The following is a 19,665-nucleotide window of genomic DNA, read 5'->3' on the forward strand; positions in this document are numbered from 1 at the left end:
TTTGATACCAATCTGTCCTTTGAAAATCTAATTACCAATGTTTGTAGAACAGCATTCTTTCACCTAAGAAATATTGCTATATTACGGCACATCTGTTGCTGATGCCAAAAAACTAATTAATGCGTTCATGACCTCAAGACTAGATTATTGTGATGCATTACTGGGAGGATGTCCAGCAAGATCAATAACTTCAACTGGTTCAAAATGCAGCAGCCAGAGTGCTGACGAGAACCAAGAAATATGATCATATTTGGCCCATTTTATCATTATTACATTGGCTACCTGTTAAATTTCGTATTAGTTTTAAAATTCTGTTAACTACATACAAAGCTTTGAATGGTCTAGCTCCACAGTACCATCTAGCATGCTATATTCCATCACGTTCATTACGATCGCAAAATTCTGGCCTGTTAATAGTTCCTAGAATATCAAAATCCACAAAAGAATCCTTTTCATATTTGGCTCCTAAAATATGGAATAGTCTCCCTAACACTGTTCGAGATGCAGACACACTCCCTCAGTTTTGATCTATTTAGCCAGGCATACACCTAATTTATTCTTCAAAACACAAATAGGCTGCTTTAGTTTGGTCTGCAGAAACCAGAAACCAGAAACATTGATCATGATCTTTAACTCTGCAATAAATTGAATGGCATCTATGCTTACATCATTTTATTTGTTTCCCTGTCTCTACCTTGGAACTCCTATCCTGAGGTCACCAGAACCAGCTGAATTCAGCTCCATTCCTGCTTCGTGTTGGACTCCACTGCAACGTGTCTCTGAGTGATGATGACTACATGCAGCTGGTGCCAGCCATAGATCACTTCAGTCTATTATGATGGACTTCAGAGGATGAAATGTTGCCAACTCCAACCATAAGACATGGTATACTTCATATGCCATTGTCTGAACCTTGGACGGACCACACCGAACCTCACCTAAATAACAGGTGACGTTGAACTGCGATGAACCTAACTGATCTCTGCCTGCATCACCTCGGCCTATTGATGGACTGCACTCTTGAAATGGAATACATAGATTATCAATTGCCAACAAAACCCTTCATCAGTCAATTAACAAGGACAATTGCATCTATGTGAGCTTCTGCAGTTAATATAGGATGGACTTCAAAGGCATTAATAATTCATCTTACAGTTCATACAAAATCTTTGTTGAAACACTGTCCCTTAACACTTACGTAGTTTAATCATTTTAAAACCATGACTTGCACTATACATAAATAATATTGGCATTATATTCATGATTATAGCCAGAGGGGAACTGGCCCCCACAGTTAGTCTGATTTCTCCCAAGGTTATTTTTCTCCCATTAACCAACATCTTATTGAGTTTTATGTTCCTTGCCACAGTTGCCTTCGGCTTGCTCACTGGGTTTATAAATACAATTATTATTTAATTACTTATTTTTAAACACAATTCAAAATCGTATTTTCTCTAATTACACAATGATGACTAATCGACATTATAGACATTAGAGTTTTATCTTCTGTTATGCATTATTTTCTTTAAAGCTGTTTTGAAACGATGTGTGTTTGTAAAAGGCACTATACAAATAAAATTGACTTGACTTGTGTTTGGAAGATTTAAAGGCAGAAAATGTGAAGCTTATAATTTTATAAAACATTATATATTAATTATTTTGTTAAAACTCATGTATTATTTGAGTTTTAAAGTTTTAAATTGTAATTTTACAGTCATTTTAGGGTTTGTTGACATTACATCAACATGGCAATTAATTTGTTAAATTGGCTAACTTTACACAGAAAAGGTTAGTAAGTGATTTTTTTCACTCTAAAATCATGTTAACACGCATATTGTTTGTGTCACCTGGCTGTACTTTGAAACAGTATTTTAATGTTTACAGATTGACCCCATTCAATTCCATTGTCTTCTTAACCTTTATTTAACTAGGAAAATCACATTGAGGTTGAAACCTCTTTTACAAGTGGGACCTAGTCAAGACAGGGTCAGATAGCAGGATTAAACAGATAACAAGCAACAAGGAACCAAACGCAACATCATCATTAGACAACAGCAAACACAGAAAAAACAAGTCACCACGACACAATGTTATACAACACCGCAACACAGCATAACAACACAAACATATAGGTATTTCATAATACCCTACATGGTACTGTTCGCATAAATAACTATATTTGATCATAGGTTTAGTAAGGAGTTAAGTGGTGATAGAATTAGCAAAGCAGCTGCAATTAGCAGTAACCACCTCCTTTATTCTATGTTTAAAATCATATAGAGAGATGAGGGATTGTAGTTTGAGTTTAGTCTGTACATCATTCCAAGACCAAGGGCCGTAATGGAACAAGCTTAGCTTTCCAGCCTCTGTTCTAATAGCAGGCACTTTGAACTGTAGCCAGTTCTGTGACCTGAGATTATGACAATTACGGTACCCGCAGTGGCTTGGGTCAGCGAGTTCCTCCACTGAACTGCGACCCACGAGGGCTAGGGAGGAATCGACCAGTGTCCCAAACCTGAGATCTCCTGGGAACGAAGGCGCACTGTTTCCCCTGGTTAGGGGGAAGGGCGCTAGGTGCAAGCGATTCACCCGGTCAGATCGTGGGCGTGCCACCGAGTTCTACGGGCTCGGTACCTGAGAAAATACGGGACGATACTGACTCAACTCGGAGATTGTAGAATCTCGCAAAAGTGTTAGGTGTTGCCCAGCCCGCTGCTCTACAAATGTCTGCTAGGGGGGACGCAACACTCCTGGTGGAGTGAGCTCGGACCTGCACGGCCTGGGTGTGATAAGCCAGGGAAATGGCGTCGACAACCCAGTGGGCGAGTCTCTGCTTGGAGACAGCTTTCCCTTTCTGCTGTCCCCCAAAGCAGATGAAGAGCTGCTCAGAGCGTCTGGTGCTCTGTGTGCGGTCCAGATAAATACGTAAAGCACGTACTGGACACAGCAGTGAAAGGGCTGGGTCTGCCTCCTCCCGGGCAGCGCTTGCAGGTTCACCACCTGATCCCTGAAGGGCGTGGTAGGAACCTTGGGCACATAGCCCGGTCGCGGTCTTAGGATCATGAAAGTATCTGCCGGACCGAACTCCAGGCAAGCGTCGCTAACAGAGAACGCATGCAGGTCCCCGACCCTCTTGATGGAAGCGAGCACGATCAGCAGGGGAGTCTTGAGAGAGAGGGCCCTGAGTCCTGCTAAGTCAAGCAGCTCGAAGGGGGGTCTCTGGAGTCCCGTAAGGACAACTGAGAGATCCCAGGAGGGGAACAGGTTAGGCCGGGAGGGAGTTATCCTCCGGGCACCTTTTAGGAACCTGACGATTAAGTCGTGCTTACCAAGAGACTTGCCGTCTACCATGTCGTGGTGGGCCGCGATAGCGGCGACATACACCTTGAGGGTGGAGGGGGACAGCCTCCTCTCCAGCCTCTCCTGAAGAAACACGAGCACTGACCTAACTGCGCACTTCTGCGGGTCTTCGGCTCGGGAAGAACACCAGTCCGTGAACAGATGCCAATTTAGAGCGTAGAGATGCCTGGTAGAGGGGGCTCTCGCTTAATTGATTGTATCTATGACGGTCGGTGGTAGGCCGGCTAGATCTTCCGCATCCCGTCCAGGGGCCAGACGTGGGGGTTCCAGAGGTCTGGGTGCGGGTGCCACAGCGTGCCCCGTCCCTGAGAAAGAAGGTCCTTCCTCAGGGGAATTCGCCAGGGAGGGGCTGTCGTGAGGAGCGTGAGGTCCGAAAACCAAGTCCGGGTGGGCCAGTAAGGGGCTACCAGAATGGCTTGCTCCTCGTCCTCCCTGACCTTGCATAGCACCTGTGCAAGAAGGCTCACTGGGGGAAATGCGTACTTGCGCAGCCCCGCTGGCCAGCTGTATGCCAACGCATCTGCCCCGAGGGGAGCCTCTGTCCGGGCATACCAGAGCGGGCAGTGGAAGGTTTCTTGGGAGGCAAACAGGTCTACCTGAGCCTTGCCGAACCGGTCCCAAATCAGCTGGACTGACTGGGGGTGGAGCCTCCACTCTCCGCCAGGCAAGCTTTGTCTTGACAGCGCGTCTGCTATCACATTGAGGTTGCCGGTGATGTGAGTGGCGCGCAGTGACTCCAGTCGCTGCTGACTCCAAAGGAGGAGACGACGGGCGAGCTGTGACATGTGGAGGGAGCGTACTCCGCCTTGGCGGTTTATGTAGGCTACGACCGTGGTGCTGTCTGTCCTGACTAGGACGTGTTTGTACCGAATTAATGGAATAAACTTCTGCAGGGCCAGAAAAACAGCCAGCAGCTCTAGGCAGTTGATGTGCCAGCGCAGCGGGCCTCGGTTCCACCGGCCTGCGGCTGCGCGCCTGTTGCACACGTGTGCCCCAACCCAGTTTGGAGGCGTCGGTTGTGACCAGAACGCATCGGGACACCTGCTGCAAGGGTACTCCTGCCCTTAGAAAGCAGAGGTCTGTCCAGGGTTTGAAGGTTTGGCGGCAGGCAGAGGTAACTTTTACGTTGTGCGTGCCGCGGCGCCATGCTCGTCTCGGGACTCGAGTCCGGAGCCAGTGCTGAAGTGGTCTCATATGCATCAACCCCAGTGGCGCGGCCGCCGCAGAGGATGCCATATGCCCCAGGAGCTGTTGGAAACGTTTTAGCGGGACCACGGCGCCTGGCTTGAAGGAAGCGAGGCATTTCAGCACTGACTGAGCACGCTCGTTGGAGAGACGTGCTGTCATTGGAACTGAGTCTAACTCCAGACCGAGAAAAGAGATACTCTGGACCGGGGAGAGCTTGCTCTTTTCCCAGTTGACCTGAAGCCCCAAACGGCTGAGGTGGCTGAGCACCTGGTCTCTGTGTGCGCATAGTAACTCTCGGGAGTGGGCCTGTATCAGCCAGTCGGTGAGGTAATTGAGTATGCGTATGCTGGCTTCTCGGAGCGGGGAAAGAGCTGCCTCTGCGACTTTCGTGAAGACGCGAGGGGACAGAGACAGGCCGAAGGGGAGGACTTTGTACTGATATGCCTGGCCGTCGAACGCGAACCTTAAGAAGGGGCGATGTCGAGGGCGAATTGAGACGTGGAAGTACGCGTCCTTCAGGTCTACCGCTGTGAACCAATCTAGATGCCGGACGCCAGATAGAATTTGTTTCTGGGTGAGCATTTTGAACGGGAGTTTGGACAAGGTCCGATTGAAAACTCGCAGGTCCAAGATCGGTCGTAAGCCGCCGCCTTTCTTGGGTACAACGAAGTAAGGGCTGTAGAAACCCTTCTTCGTTTCGGTTGGAGGGACGGGCTCTATCATGTCCTTTAATAGAAGGGAGGCGATTTCTTCGCGCAGGGAGTGGGCATGTTGGCCGTGTACTGCGGAAAAATGTACGCCCACGAAGGGGGGCGGAGACCTGGCAAACTGAATTGCTTAACCGAGTCGAATGGTCCGGTGCAGCCAGCGTGACGGGTTGGGCAGTGAAAGCCATGCCTCTAAACTCCGTGCTAGGGGCACCAAGGGGGCGGGTTTTTTGGACGTACCCGGCGGGGCTTCGCAGCGGTGCGGAACAGGTAACACAGCGTCGGGAGGCAACGTGGCGTCCCGGGGCTCTGGTGCTGAGAATAAACTCAAAGCACTTACCTTGCTCCGCACACCCAGCGGGGGGCAGGTTCGTGACTGAGGAGGAGGTCTGATGTTGGCGTCCTCTGGACTCGTCTGAACCGGCCAGCCGGGGAACAGTCGTGGCGCTGAAGGCGGGGACACCGCGTCCATGGAGCCGGGACTGTTGAGGCCTGAAAGCAGAGTGCCGTGAGAACGGCATTTGCGGGCCAGGTGACCCCAGAGACAACAAGGAAATAGCTCTATAGAGTGTAAAGAATTTAACCAAAAATTCTCCTCCCGGCCCTCCACCAGGGAACGGAGTGGTCTTACCAGCTCCGGAGCTAACGTCTCGGTCTCTGGGTCTGTCATCTCAGGAGCGCCTTGGAGCCTTCTGGGTCCTCAAGGGGGTCCGTGAGACGATGGGCGTCCAACTTCTGCGGGGAGCTCAACGCTGGGGCTGAGAGCTGGGCCCACTCACTTGTTAGTTGAGGCGGAGCACCACTTTCTTTCTTTCTTGAAAGCCGCAGGAGGACGCCCTCAGCGAGCAGACAGAGCATGGCCCCTGGCGGCAGGTTTGCGGCAGGGCAGGATGCTTTTTTTTGCTTGAAAATAGCCTTGGTCTGTTTCTTCACCACTGAGGACTGCTGGGTGAAGTCGTCAATTGGTGTCGCCGAATGGACGGAGCTGGGAGACGGGGGCGTTTGAGAAAGCGTGCTTTGTCTGCCTCCTGTACTGCCTGTCCATCCTTGCGTTTCTGGACTACGGAGTGGCCATCACCTGTTTGAGTGCAGTTCCTGCAGCACGTCAAGAACAGGACCACCCAAGTGCAGATTTGAAATGCCCTGGCCCGGTGGACTTGCAGGAGGGAGCTCGAGGGACCGGACGGTAGGCTGTTAAGCGGACCGCACTAATCCCGAGCTCGGGGGAAGCAGGCAAGCGTGCCGGGGAGGCGGGAGGTTTTCGATGGGATTTACCCGGCGAAAGCGTCCCGTTATTCTCCCCAGAGCGTTCTCCATTGCCCGCGGCGCCTGCCTCAATCCCGTAGGAAGGAGGCGAGGCGCGGGGGGGCGGCTGAAATGGCTCTCTCTCACTACAGAGAAAGCAGAGATCGCAACGCTGCCGCAGTTATGTTCTCACTCTGAAAACATAACCCATTGGAGAGCATGCTCATCCCGAGCTCGGACGGAAACAAGCAAGCATGCCGGGGAGGCTGGGGGGTTCCGAGGGAGTTCACCCGGTGAAACGGAGCCTGTCACTGTCCCCAGATCGTTTTCATCGCCCGCGGCGCCTGCCTCAATCCCGTAGGAAGGAGGCGAGACGCGGGGGGCGGCTGAAGCGGCTTTTTCTCACTACAAGAAAAAGCCTACGACCGCAATGCTGTCATGGCTATGTTCTCGTACTGAAAACATAGACCATTCATAAAAACGCTGCCTGCGTGTGATCGCAACCCAGGAATGCAAGGCAGTTTTTATGGCCATCAGAGGTGGGGAGAATCAACGCATCCAGAAACTACACAGAGGCGGAAAATCGTCTTTAAAAAGACGCGTCCTGAGAAGAACGTTTAACGCCGCTGTGTTTTGCTCTTTTAGAGCGAAATTCAGTCTTTTAGAATAACTCTTTCGAGTTGTCTGCGCTGTCGAATCGCCCAGGGGCAAGAATGCACAGCCGTGCACGAATGAGAAAGCCGCTGTTGTGCGCCGTCAGATCCAACAGCATGCAGAGCATCAGAGGATTAAACAGGAACTTGGTGTGTAACTGCATACACGACCATTGGCTCCGAAGAAATTTTCTGAATGAACTCCCGTATTTGCGCCGCTTAAATACCCGTATGTCCGGGGGCGGGACATGCAAATACTGGTTGCCAACTCTCATTGGCCTTTTTTCATAGTCCAGAGGTGAATATCTGCGCTCAAGAGAGACCCCTAGTGTTGCTTCTCTGACACAACGTGGAGAGAGCGACAGAAGGGGAACTAGAGTTAGTGACATATCTGAGAGCTGAATGATAAAGGTGGTCCAGTTTGGACAAAGTGGACAGAGAGGCAAACCTATAGATTGTATCCCCATAATCTATCTGTAACAGAAATAGGCCAGCAACTAAGCGTTTTCGTGAAGCCAAGGAGAAACAGGACTTTAGCCTATACAGAAAACCAAATGTGAATTTTAATTTCTTTGCAAGAAAATCAACATGGTATTTAAAATTAAGTTTTTTGTCCATCCAAATTCCCAGATATTTATAATTATCTACAGACTGGATACAGACTCCATCCCGTGAAGTGATGGAGAGAGGTGGCAACATTAATCGCCCCGTATTAAAAACCATAACTTTAGTTTTATGTGGGTTTAACAGCAGCTTCAAATCTATTAGCGCATGTTGCAGTGTGTCAAAATCTGCTTGCACATTTGCAAATTGTAAGTGCATCACTGGAACACAGCTTTTGCTTCTTCTTTTTTTTAAGAAAAGGAGGTGCAAGTCACAGTAATTTTTGGTGGTGATCATAGTATGCCACAAATGGTGTCGGTTGAGCTAAACTTGAACCCAGAATATTATTTTAATAATATCTAATGGAGTTTCCATGGTTTTCTTGTTCAATATCTTTTTCAATCCAAATGCAAAAGAAACATGGAGGTACAATACTTGACAAACAACCTTAAACAGGCTCTATCTTTGCCAACTCTAACTCAAGGGTGTATTTCAGTTGGCATGGAGGAAAACAAACCAAGAGTAGAATTTACTGCTATCTAATCGAATTGAAGCCATAGCAAGAACCTTTTTCTTGTTTAATTACTTAACCAATACAGAGATATTCACTCTTTGTTGTAAAAGTCATATGTTGCATTGTTTAGCAAAGCATAATAAGCTTTTATCATGACTTGACCAAATGTGACATGAATCTAGAAGTGAATGCCTCAAACATAGTCTAGTTGCTTTGGTTGTTGCTCCAAACCTCCAAACCAGCAAAACTTTTAAACTAATTTCAGTTTCATCATTGTCATGTGGTAAACTAGTGCAACACCTAGTGGTGAAATACTTGCAACACAGTTTGTCACAGAGACTCTTTCAGTTGACTGTGATAAAAAAAAATTTAAAAATATATATGTGTGTGTGATTTAATTATTATTATCTAGTGGGGTGGAAGGTGGTAATGATTCTAGGGGCCCAAAGGTACAGGGGAACTAAGAGCTAATTCAAAGCTGTATTTCTTTTGTCTAATAGGTAAGGGGCCCAGAAGTCCTTGCTACGGCCCTGTGGCTCGTTATTATATACATAAAGTTAAATGGACTGAAAAAAATACCTGTATTTGATATATATTTGAAACATATTTGAAAATGATTTCTAAAAGTATAAATCTAAAAGATATACAAACTATGCAACAGTTTACTGCGTGCAATATGTTTCTATAATGTAATTTGTGCTGCTTCACTTTCATATATTTTTTCTCATATAGCCTACCCCTGACAAAAAAAAAAAAGTTTGTCTTTGAGACAGAGACACCAGTAGTGGATAAAATATAAAGTGTATGATTACTTATGGACTTATGGACTTACTTACGTGTCGCTAACATACATTTATTTGATGAGACAGAGGATGTTTTTTATCCGACAGCACTCTCAAAGTAGGAAACCCTATAAATGTTTAAAAAAAAAGGTACAGTATATGAATACCTATGAATACCTTGAGATCTGGGGAATTTGGAGGCCAAGACAACACCTTGAACTCTGTCCTCAATCCATTCCTGAACAATTTTTGCAGTATGGCAGGGTGCATTATCCTAACATCCACATGAATGCCAGGATCGAAGGTTTCCCAGCGATGGATATTCGATGGATATTCCACCCCTGATCAGCCCGAAAGTGCATCGGCCCACCGGGAAAATGCCCGGTATGCCAGATTACCAGTCCAGCCCTGTATATAGTGGATTCAGAAAGTATTCAGACCCCTTATTTTTTTCACATTTTGTTATGTTGCAGCTTTATGCTAAAATGCTTTAAAATATTATTTTCTAATCTACACTATAGATACAGTCACTACTTGTCATGTACTGGGGCGTGGTTTAGCTTGGGGGAAAGCATAGTCCCGTTACCATAGTTACTCATTTATTCCTAAATTTATTCCAGAACATTGCCCAGAGCATCACACTGCTTCTGCCGGCCTGCGGCCATCTCTTCTCCAGGTAAACGATCAGACCAGGCCACCTTCTTTCATTGCTCCATGGTGTAGTTTTGATGCTCACATGCCCATTGTAGGTGTTTTCGGCAGTGGACTAGAGTCAGCATGGCACTCTGACCGGTCTGTGGCAACACAGCAAGCTGCAATGCACTGTGTGTTCTGACACCTTTCTATCATGGCCAGCATTATATTTTTCAGCAATTTGTGCTACTGTAGCTCTTCTGTGAAATCGGACCAGATGGGATAGCCTTCGCTCCCCACACGCATCAATGTGCCTTGGGCACCCACGACCCTGTCGCCGGTTCACTGGATGTCCTTCCTTGGTTCTAACCACTGCATACCAGGAACACCCCACGAGACCTGCTGTTTTGGAGACGCTCTGACCCAGTCGTCTAACCATCACAATTTGGCCCTTGTCAAAGTCACTCAGATCCTTACGCTTGCCCATTTTTCCTGCTTCCAACACAAGAAATTCAAGAACTGACTGTTCACATGCTGCTTAATATGTCCCAGCCCTTGTCAGGTGCCACTGTAACGAGATAATAAATGTTATTCACTTCACCTGTCAGTGGTTTCAATTGTGTGTGTGTGTGTGTGTGTGTGTGTGTGTGTGTGTGTGTGTGTGTGTGTGTGTGTGTGTGTGTGTGTGTGTGTGTGTGTGTGTGAGAGCGTGTATTTATCACATTTGTACAGTATAAAAACCATTATGTCTATGGAAAGTCCCCATAAAACATGGAAACACTACGTGTGTGTGTGTGTGTGTGTGTGTGTGTGTGTGTGTGTGTGTGTGTGTGTGTGTGTGTGTGTGTGCGTGTTTTTGTGATTTACGAGGACAATTTTGTAAGTTACAAATTAGTAATTACAAGGGTATTATGCTATAAATGTGATTTATGAGGACATTTCTAGTGTCCCCATAATTCAAATTGCTTAAAAATCATACTAAACAATGTTTTATTGAAAATGTAAAAATGCAGAAGGTTTTCTGTGAGGGTTAGGTTTAGGGGTTGTGTTAGGTTTAGAGGATAGAATCTATAGTTTGAACAGTATAAAAGTCATTATGTCTATGGAAAGTACTCATAATGATAGGTAGACCAACATTTGTGTGTGTGTGTGTGTGTGTGTGTGTGTGTGTGTGTGTGTGTGTGTGTGTGTGTGTGTGTGTGTGTGTGTGTGTGTGTGTGTGTGTGTGTAAAAGTCTTAGGCACATAAAATGTTTCACAAAAGCATTTGTCTTCAGAAGTTTTTTTTTATATCTTCAGCTTCAGTATGTCAATAGGAAATATAAATGTTAGACTCCCAGACCGAAGCAATTGAGACATCCTAAATAGATAAAAGAACTGTGGCGAATTCTCCAAGAAGCTTGGAACATCCTATCTGCTAACAACTAAGAAAAACTATGTCTGGGTGTACCTAGGAGAACTGGGGCTGTTTTGGAGGCAAAGGTGGTCCCACCGAATATCTATTTAGCTTTTTTATGACTTTGTATGACAAGTGATAAATGAAAACTATTTGTCATTATTTTTGAAGACATCTTCACTATGCAACATTTTTCAGAATTGCCTAAAATGTTTGCACTGTACAGTATATATGTATATAGTCATTTTCTCGATGGATATTCCACCCCTGATCAGCCCGAAAGTGCATCGGCCCACCGGGAAAATGCCCGGTATGCCAGATTACCAGTCCAGCCCTGTATATAGTGGATTCAGAAAGTATTCAGACCCCTTATTTTTTTCACACTTTGTTATGTTGCAGCTTTATGCTAAAATGCTTTAAAATATTATTTTCTTTGTTCACATCAATCTACACTATAGATACAGTCACTACTTGTCATGTACTGGGGCGTGGTTTAGCTTGGGGGAAAGCATAGCCCCGTTACCATAGTTACTCATTTATTCCTATTAGAAAAAATGGAAGAAATAGCCAATAGATTTGGCTATTTTAACAATGAAAAACGTCTCGGGTTACATGTGTAACCCTTGTTCCCTGGAAAATGCGGAACGAGATGTTGCGCTGCTAAGCGCTATGGGGAACAGCTTTAGCTGTGAGCCGAGCTGAATAATGTGTGGAACACGTCAATGAACATTGACCGGAATTTATAGCCTCGGCTGATGTAATCATTAGATGCACCTGAGGCCAGGCTATAAATGGATACGTCACCAGGTGTCGTCAGATACTTCTTTTTGAAGAGCAGTCCTGGGACGTCCCAGTGTGGCAAAGCAGCGCAACAACTCGTTCCACTTTTTTCAGGGAACAAGGGTTACACATGTAACCCGAGATGTTCCCTTTACAAAAAGCTTCACTACGATGTTGCGCTGCTAAGCGCTACGGGGAACGCAATACCCATGCTGCCGCACTTGGGGCTGTCCGGACCCCTACGGTTGTGCAGTGTACTCACAAAAACGCGAGAGGTCTCAGACATGAGCTTCAGATGTTGACTCAAAGGCATAAGAGCCCGGAGTAGCAAAGCATCTAACCCATAAAGTTCGATGAATGTGTGCGAAGAGAACCCTATCGCTACACAAACTTGTCATAAAAACTGATGAATGTGAGCGGAGAGGACCAGCCTGCCGCATTACAAACAAAAAAGGATAAAATATAAAGTGTATGATTACTTATGGACTTATGGACTTACTTACGTGTAAGACAATTTTGTAAGTTACAAATTAGTAATTACAAGGGTATTATGCTATAAATGTGATTTATGAGGACATTTCTAGTGTCCCCATAATTCAAATCGCTTAAAAATCATACTAAACAATGTTTTATTGAAAATGTAAAAATGCAGTAGGTTTTCTGTGAGGGTTAGGTTTAGGGGTTGTGTTAGGTTTAGAGGATAGAATCTATAGTTTGTACAGTATAAAAGTCATTATGTCTATGAAAAGTACTCATAATGATAGGTAGACCAACATTTGTGTGTGTGTGTGTGTGTGTGTGTGTGTGTGTGTGTGTGTGTGTGTGTGTGTGTGTGTGTGTGTGTGTGTGTGTGTGTGTGTGTGTGTAAAAGTCTTAGGCACATAAAATGTTTCACAAAAGCATTTGTCTTCAGAAGTTTTTTTTTATATCTTCAGCTTCAGTATGTCAATAGGAAATATAAATGTTAGACTCCCAGACCGAAGCAATTGAGACATCCTAAATAGATAAAAGAACTGTGGCAAATTCTCCAAGAAGCTTGGAACATCCTATCTGCTAACAACTAAGAAAAACTATGTCTAGGTGTACCTAGGAGAACTGGGGCTGTTTTGGAGGCAAAGGTGGTCCCACCGAATATCTATTTAGCTTTTTTATGACTTTGTATGACAAGTGATAAATGAAAACTATTTGTCATTATTTTTGAAGACATCTTCACTATGCAACATTTTTCAGAAGTGCCTAAAATGTTTGTACTGTACAGTATATATGTATATAGTCATTTTCTCGATGGATATTCCACCCCTGATCGGCCCGAAAGTGCGTCGGCCCACCGGGAAAATGCCCGGTATGCCAGATTACCAGTCCAGCCCTGTATATAGTGGATTCAGAAAGTATTCAGACCCCTTATTTTTTTCACATTTTGTTATGTTGCAGCTTTATGCTAAAATGCTTTAAAATATTATTTTCTTTGTTCACATCAATCTACACTATAGATACAGTCACTACTTGTCATGTATTGGGGCGTGGTTTAGCTTGGGGGAAAGCATAGCCCCGTTACCATAGTTACTCATTTATTCCTATTAGAAAAAATGGAAGAAATAGCCAATAGATTTGGCTATTTTAACAATGAAAAGCGTCTCGGGTTACATGTGTAACCCTTGTTCCCTGAAAAAGCGGAGCGAGATGTTGCGCTGCTAAGCGCTACGGGAACAGCTTTAGCTGTGAGCCGAGCTGAATAATGTGTGGAACACGTCAATGAACATTGACCGGAATTTATAGCCTCGGCTGATGTAATCATTAGATGCACCTGAGGCCAGGCTATAAATGGATACGTCACCAGGTGTCGATCAGATACTTCTTTTGAAGAGCAGTCCTGGGGCGTCCCAGTGCGGCAAAGCAGCGCAACATCTCGTTCCACTTTTTCAGGGAACAAGGGTTACACATGTAACCCGAGACGTTCCCTTTACAAAAAGCTTCACTTCGATGTTGCGCTGCTAAGCGCTACGGGAACGCAATACCCATGCCGCCGCGCTTGGGGCTGTCCGGACCCCTACGGTTGTGCAGTGTACTCACAAAACGCGAGAGGTCTCAGACATGAGCTTGAGATGTCGACTCAAGGGCATAAGAGCCCGAGTAGCAAGCATCTAACCCATAAGTTCGATGAATGTGCTAAGAGAACCCTATCGCTACAAACTTGTCATAAAACTGATGAATGTGAGCGGAGAGGACCAGCCTGCCGCATCACAAACTTGTTCAGGCATGAGCTGAGATGTCGACTCAAGGGCATAAGAGGCCGGAGTAGCAAATCATCTAACCCATAAAGTTCGATGAATGTGTGCGAAGAGAACCCTGTCGCACCACAAACTTGTCATAAAAACTGATGAATGTGAGCGGAGAGGACCAGCCTGCCGCATCACAAACTTGTTCAGGTATGAGTTGAGATGTCGACTCAAGGGCATAAGAGCCCGGAGTGCAGAACATCCAAACTAAAAAAGTCCAATGAATGTGTGCGGCGAGGACAACCTGCCGCATCACAAACTTGTTTAGGCATGGGCTGAGATGTCGACTCAAGGGCATAAGAGCCACATAGAACCTGGCAGTGGCGAGGCAAGTGCCCGCTGACAGTTCTTTCCACCGAAAATCCAGAACTGAAGCAAACTTGCAGTTAGCTGGTTCTGTAATTGAACTTATTAGAAGGAAACGCATGCAGGCGCATTCGTGCCATGTATGTGCCACCACGATCAGCACCCCCGGGGGGGGGGACTGGGTGACTCGGGGAGAAGTAGAGGAGACATTGCGCTATCAACAGAGGCGAAGAGGTCCTCTTCTGCCCTGTAAAATCTACCCAGATCAGTTCCAAGGGAGGGAGCCCTAGCACTTGCAATGGTCTCGATAACTTCAGGAGAAAGCCCTGTGAACCTCAGTTGGTACCCTACAGGGGCCAAGCATGAAAGGTTTCACAATTCGGGCCGGGGATGAATATGTCCCCTGAGCCTGAGAAAGAAGGTCCTACCTGTTCGGAATCGCCCAAGGCGAGCCGCCGAGGAGAGATATTAACTCCGAGAACCATATCCTGTTCAGCCAGTGCAGCGCCATTAATAGGAGGCAAGACCCTTGCTGGTGAACATTGCCAAGACTCCCGGGAGCAGAGAAACCAGGGAAAGAAACGCATACAGACGCATTCTGGGTCAGGGAGAAGTAGAGGAGACATTGCGCTATTCATAGAGGCGAAGAGGTCCTCTTCTGCCCTAAGATCTCACCCAAACTTGTTCCAAGTGGAAAAAGCCCGGCATTTAAAAAGGTCTCGATAACCTCAGGAGAGAGCCCTGTGTTCCTCAGTTGGTACCCTTAGGGGCCAAACATGAAAGATTCCACAATTTGGGGCAGGGATGAAATATTGCCCTGTGCCTGAGACAGAAGATCCTTCCTGTTTGGCATCGCCAAAGGCGAGCCGTCGAGGGAAGAGATTAGCTCCGAGAACCAAGCCCTGTTCGGCCAGCGTGGTGCTATCAGTAAGAGGCAAAAACCCTTGCTGGCGAACTCTGGGCAACTACTACCTTAGGGTGGAGTTCTTAACTCCCCCGTTCGTATTTTCTGTCTGGACCGTAAATCTGCTCCCATATACGGGCATCCAGGGATATAACTGACCTGAGTGACAGGAGCTTGCCCTGGGCCCTAAGGAGAACCCAACGTGTCAGAAATACAGCTGACAAGAACGTGGGTCTCCTTGATGATTTATGTAAGAGGCTACCGCTGCATTGTCCACCCGCACCAAGACATGGCAGCCTCAGGAGGAGGTATTTCAGGGCCAGAAATACAGCCATCAACCCGAGACAGTGACTGTGACAACCGAGCTGACGACCACTTAAGGCTGCTACCCCGCCCATCAGGGAGGCGTCTGTCGTTAGCAGCCTGCGACAACAAGACGCACCTAGAGTGGGACCCAAGGCAGAAAACCGGGGTCTGAACCACATAGAAAGGGAACGAAGCCTGAGGCGCGTAACCCTATTTAGCCTAGGGGTTTTGGCCCTTGGAAGAATCCCCTGGCTTTTGGCCACAACAAAAACGGTCTCATGAGCAGAAGGTCCAGAGGGATCACTGTGGACGCATTCGCCCTGAGACCTGGAAATCATTGATACTGATAACAGTGCAACCTTGACCTAGCCTGACTTTGCTCAGGGTGATCTAAATGGACTCAATCCTAGCGGGAGACAGTTGTGCCCGCATTGAGACTGAACTCCATACGATGCCCCGATAGACAGTGTTCTGAGTGGGAGAGAGGACGCTTTTCTTGGCGTTGAGCCTCAACCCCAGAGAAACAGATGAGCTGAGACGATGTACCTGTGCTGAACTGCCAGTTCCTGGAACTGCGCTAGGATCAGCCAGTCGTCTACATAATTCAGAATGCAGATGCCCCGGAGTCGCAAGGAGCCAGCGCTACATCATGCATTGTGAATGTGTGGGTAAAAAGGGCTAGGCTGAGTGAAAGAACCTGACCCTGGAAGACTTCGCCCCCGGAAGTGAACCTCAGGAACTTTCCATGTTGTGGCAGAACTTCTAAATGAAGTATAGAAGTGCGTCATAAGATCGATGGTGACCAGCCAAACGAGTTGTAGGGCTTGAGACACGACCGTCTTGACAGGCATCATCTTGGACTTGAACACCCACGGGTAGTTCAAGCTTTAAGATCTAAGCCAGATGCCACCCCTCACCCTCCATGGGAAACGGGAAGTATTTAGTGTAATAACCTAACTCTCTCTCTGGAAGGGGAACACACACCATGGCCCCTTTAACCAGGAGAATGAGTTTTTGTTTTTACCAAAAAAAAGAAATCTGGTTTATGGTAGTGAGAACACGCCATTGAAACACGGAAAAGCGGCGAGTGAATTAAGTCCTGACGCCCTTATAAGACCCACAGAAAAGAATATATCCGGCAGGAGTTTCCACGCTGCCAGGATCTCTGAGATGGGTATTATATTTTAACACTTCCTGTTGAGGGGTTGTCGGGTGTTTCGCGTCCTGAATAAGATGCAGGAACAGCGAAAACACCCAATTTTGATGGAAGCCTCTGCAACCCGATACACCAAGAGGTGGCGGGAATGGGGGGCTTCGAGGGGATACCGGGAGGGGTGAAGTGAAACACGCACCCCGTCCCGAGGGGAGCTACCCCCTAATCTAGGTGCAAGACCGTCAGGGTTTTCTCTTGGGTCTTGCTTCGGGGCTGGCGAGGGCGGCGAGACTGTCCCCAATCCCTGGGAGGAGGAGCACGACTCGCCACGCTTTGTTTTTGAGCCTCCCTTCAGTCAGGACCGAGGCGGGTCTGCGGCTTGCTCGTCAAGCGCAGAACCCACACTCAGGTCATCCAGGGGGTCAGCCTGGTACGCCTGTAAAACAGCATAGTGTGCAGAGCAGCACCAGCCTGACCTGCTGCTTGATAAGCCCTTCCCACTAAAGTGGAGGTTGTCTTACAAGGCTTTGAGGGGAGAGAGGGCTTCTTAATTGACGATGCCGAGCCCGGCGAGAGATAGCCCGCAAGCGTCTCTTCGACCGGCGGCATCACTGAATACCGCCGTGCCTCAGCACCCACGATAGTCGAATATAATGACGTCGAGGGTATGCGAACACGGGAAGGAAATATATATATATATATAATATTTTTTTGGGGGGGGGTTTCCATGAGCGAAATAGCTCTTCATGGAGCTTATCAAAGAAGGGAAGGGACCCATGAGGCGTTCCCTTTCTTAGACTGGAAGATAAAATATATCCCCTAATTTGGAGCGTTTGGGGGTCTCTTTTTTGCGTGGCCAGTCCAATCTGGCAACCGCACGAGTAACAACATCGAGCAATTTCCTCCGTAGATTTTTTTATCGTGGACGGAAAGCTCGGAGGCGGGAAGAGAATCGCGATCCACCTCATGACCCGAAGAAGCGTGAAGTGTGTGGACCAGCTGGGTTTGGGGAGAGAGTGAGAGAAAGGGATCAACCCGTTTCTTGCTCCTCAGCCACATCCATGCAAGAGCCCCACGAACGATTTTTTTTTTTCATTATTTTTTTTTCGTGAGTGCTGACTCCCGGAAGCAAGCGAGGCGAGCACGACGCACTCTGCCTGTTAAAGCAAATCGCAGTGCTCGCACCCGCCCTGCTGCAACGCGAGAGCAGCGTGCTCTTACTCCCAAACAAACAGAGCAAAAACTGATGTGTCGTCTTCAGCTATAGAGCGGAAGAGGGGAACACGCACCGTTTGTGGCTTTCAGTCATTCTCTCTTTTCCTAAACAGAAGAGAACAACGTTCACTGCACACTGCCTAACTGATTCTAACTTCTAACAGAGGAAAGAAAGTTTTGACAGGGTTTGTGAAACACACAGAAACAGAATCGCTCTGAAAAAAGAGTTTCTGACGACACCTGGTGACGTATCCATTTATAGCCTGGCCTCAGGTGCATCTAATGATTACATCAGCCGCAGCTATAAATTCCGGTCAATGTTCATTGACGTGTTCCACACATTATTCAGCTCGGCTCACAGCTAAAGCTGTTCCCCGTAGCGCTTAGCAGCGCAACATCGTAGTGAAGCTTTTTGTAAAGGGAACATGATGAAAAGCCTTTTTTTTTTTCTTTTTTTTTACTCAAAGTAAAAACAGCTTTTTGAAAAAGCCAATAAACCCAGAACTAATTTTTTATTGCATTTCAACCAACACAAATAAAAGCTAAAAAAAGACCTTTGCGGTTGCAGTCAACCATATGCTGGATACATGGTTTTGTGTGTTTGAGAAACATCATAGCGGATTCAAGACTAAATCAATCATCATATCATCACAACAGCAGCTCTAGCAGAGAAATAATGATGAGAACAAGACAAGATACCAGAAAAAAACTTGACATGATCAGAGTTAAGTGCTGTTTATATTGGTTTTCATACTTCAGTGAATAAAACTTCTCGGGGGGATATTGTGATTACTGTTTGGTTTGGCAAGTGTTTTATTGTGTTTAATTAATGAAGTGAAGTTGCTGTAAATGTTTAGGTACACAGTACTGGGTATGAATGTATACTTATCTCAATTAGCTTTTCTCTTATCTCTTTTTAGTCTTTACTGCCAAACAAAGTACTTATTCAAAAGAAACAATAATTAAAACTCCATATATTTTCAGATGGAAATGCATTGGTGAAAAGGTGTGGTAATCCTTATGTTTTGTTTTTCAGATGTCCTTTATGATGAAAATGCTAAAATCATTGATGCGTTATCAGTTTGGGAGTCATTGCAGGATCTAGTGTCTGATGCTACTTTACATGCTAAGATCAGGACTCTACTGATTGTTCAGGTTGAGTATGCTTGCAAACGACAGTTGTTTCGCAATATAGAGTTTGCATGGATTTATGACAGCTATTCATGGTGTTTTGTGTCCCAGTGTGTCACTGTGTGCTTGAGGAATGTGAATTCACAGATGGCAAAGGACATCCTACAATGGCTATAGACAGAGACTCAATTACATGGTGCATACAAACCTAGGAATAGTTCACCCAAATATTAAAATTATGTTATCATTTACTCACCCTCATGTCGTTCAAACCCTGCATTACTTTCTTATTTCTGTAGAATAGAAAATCATACATTTAATAGAATGTCCAAGTTGCTCTTTTCCACACAATAAAAGTTGGTGATTAATGCTGCTATCAAGCTCATGTGCATCAACATTGTTCATGTTATTGACCATGTCCTGTCCAATGCATTCTCGATAAGCATTTTTCACCTAAACATGTGTCATTCCACTTTCCCTCTGAACTCACCCAAACTCACAGCTGCTTCTGCAT

This window comes from Xyrauchen texanus, chromosome 41, assembly GCF_025860055.1.
Source record: "Xyrauchen texanus isolate HMW12.3.18 chromosome 41, RBS_HiC_50CHRs, whole genome shotgun sequence".
In the NCBI taxonomy this organism is placed as follows: domain Eukaryota; kingdom Metazoa; phylum Chordata; class Actinopteri; order Cypriniformes; family Catostomidae; genus Xyrauchen; species Xyrauchen texanus.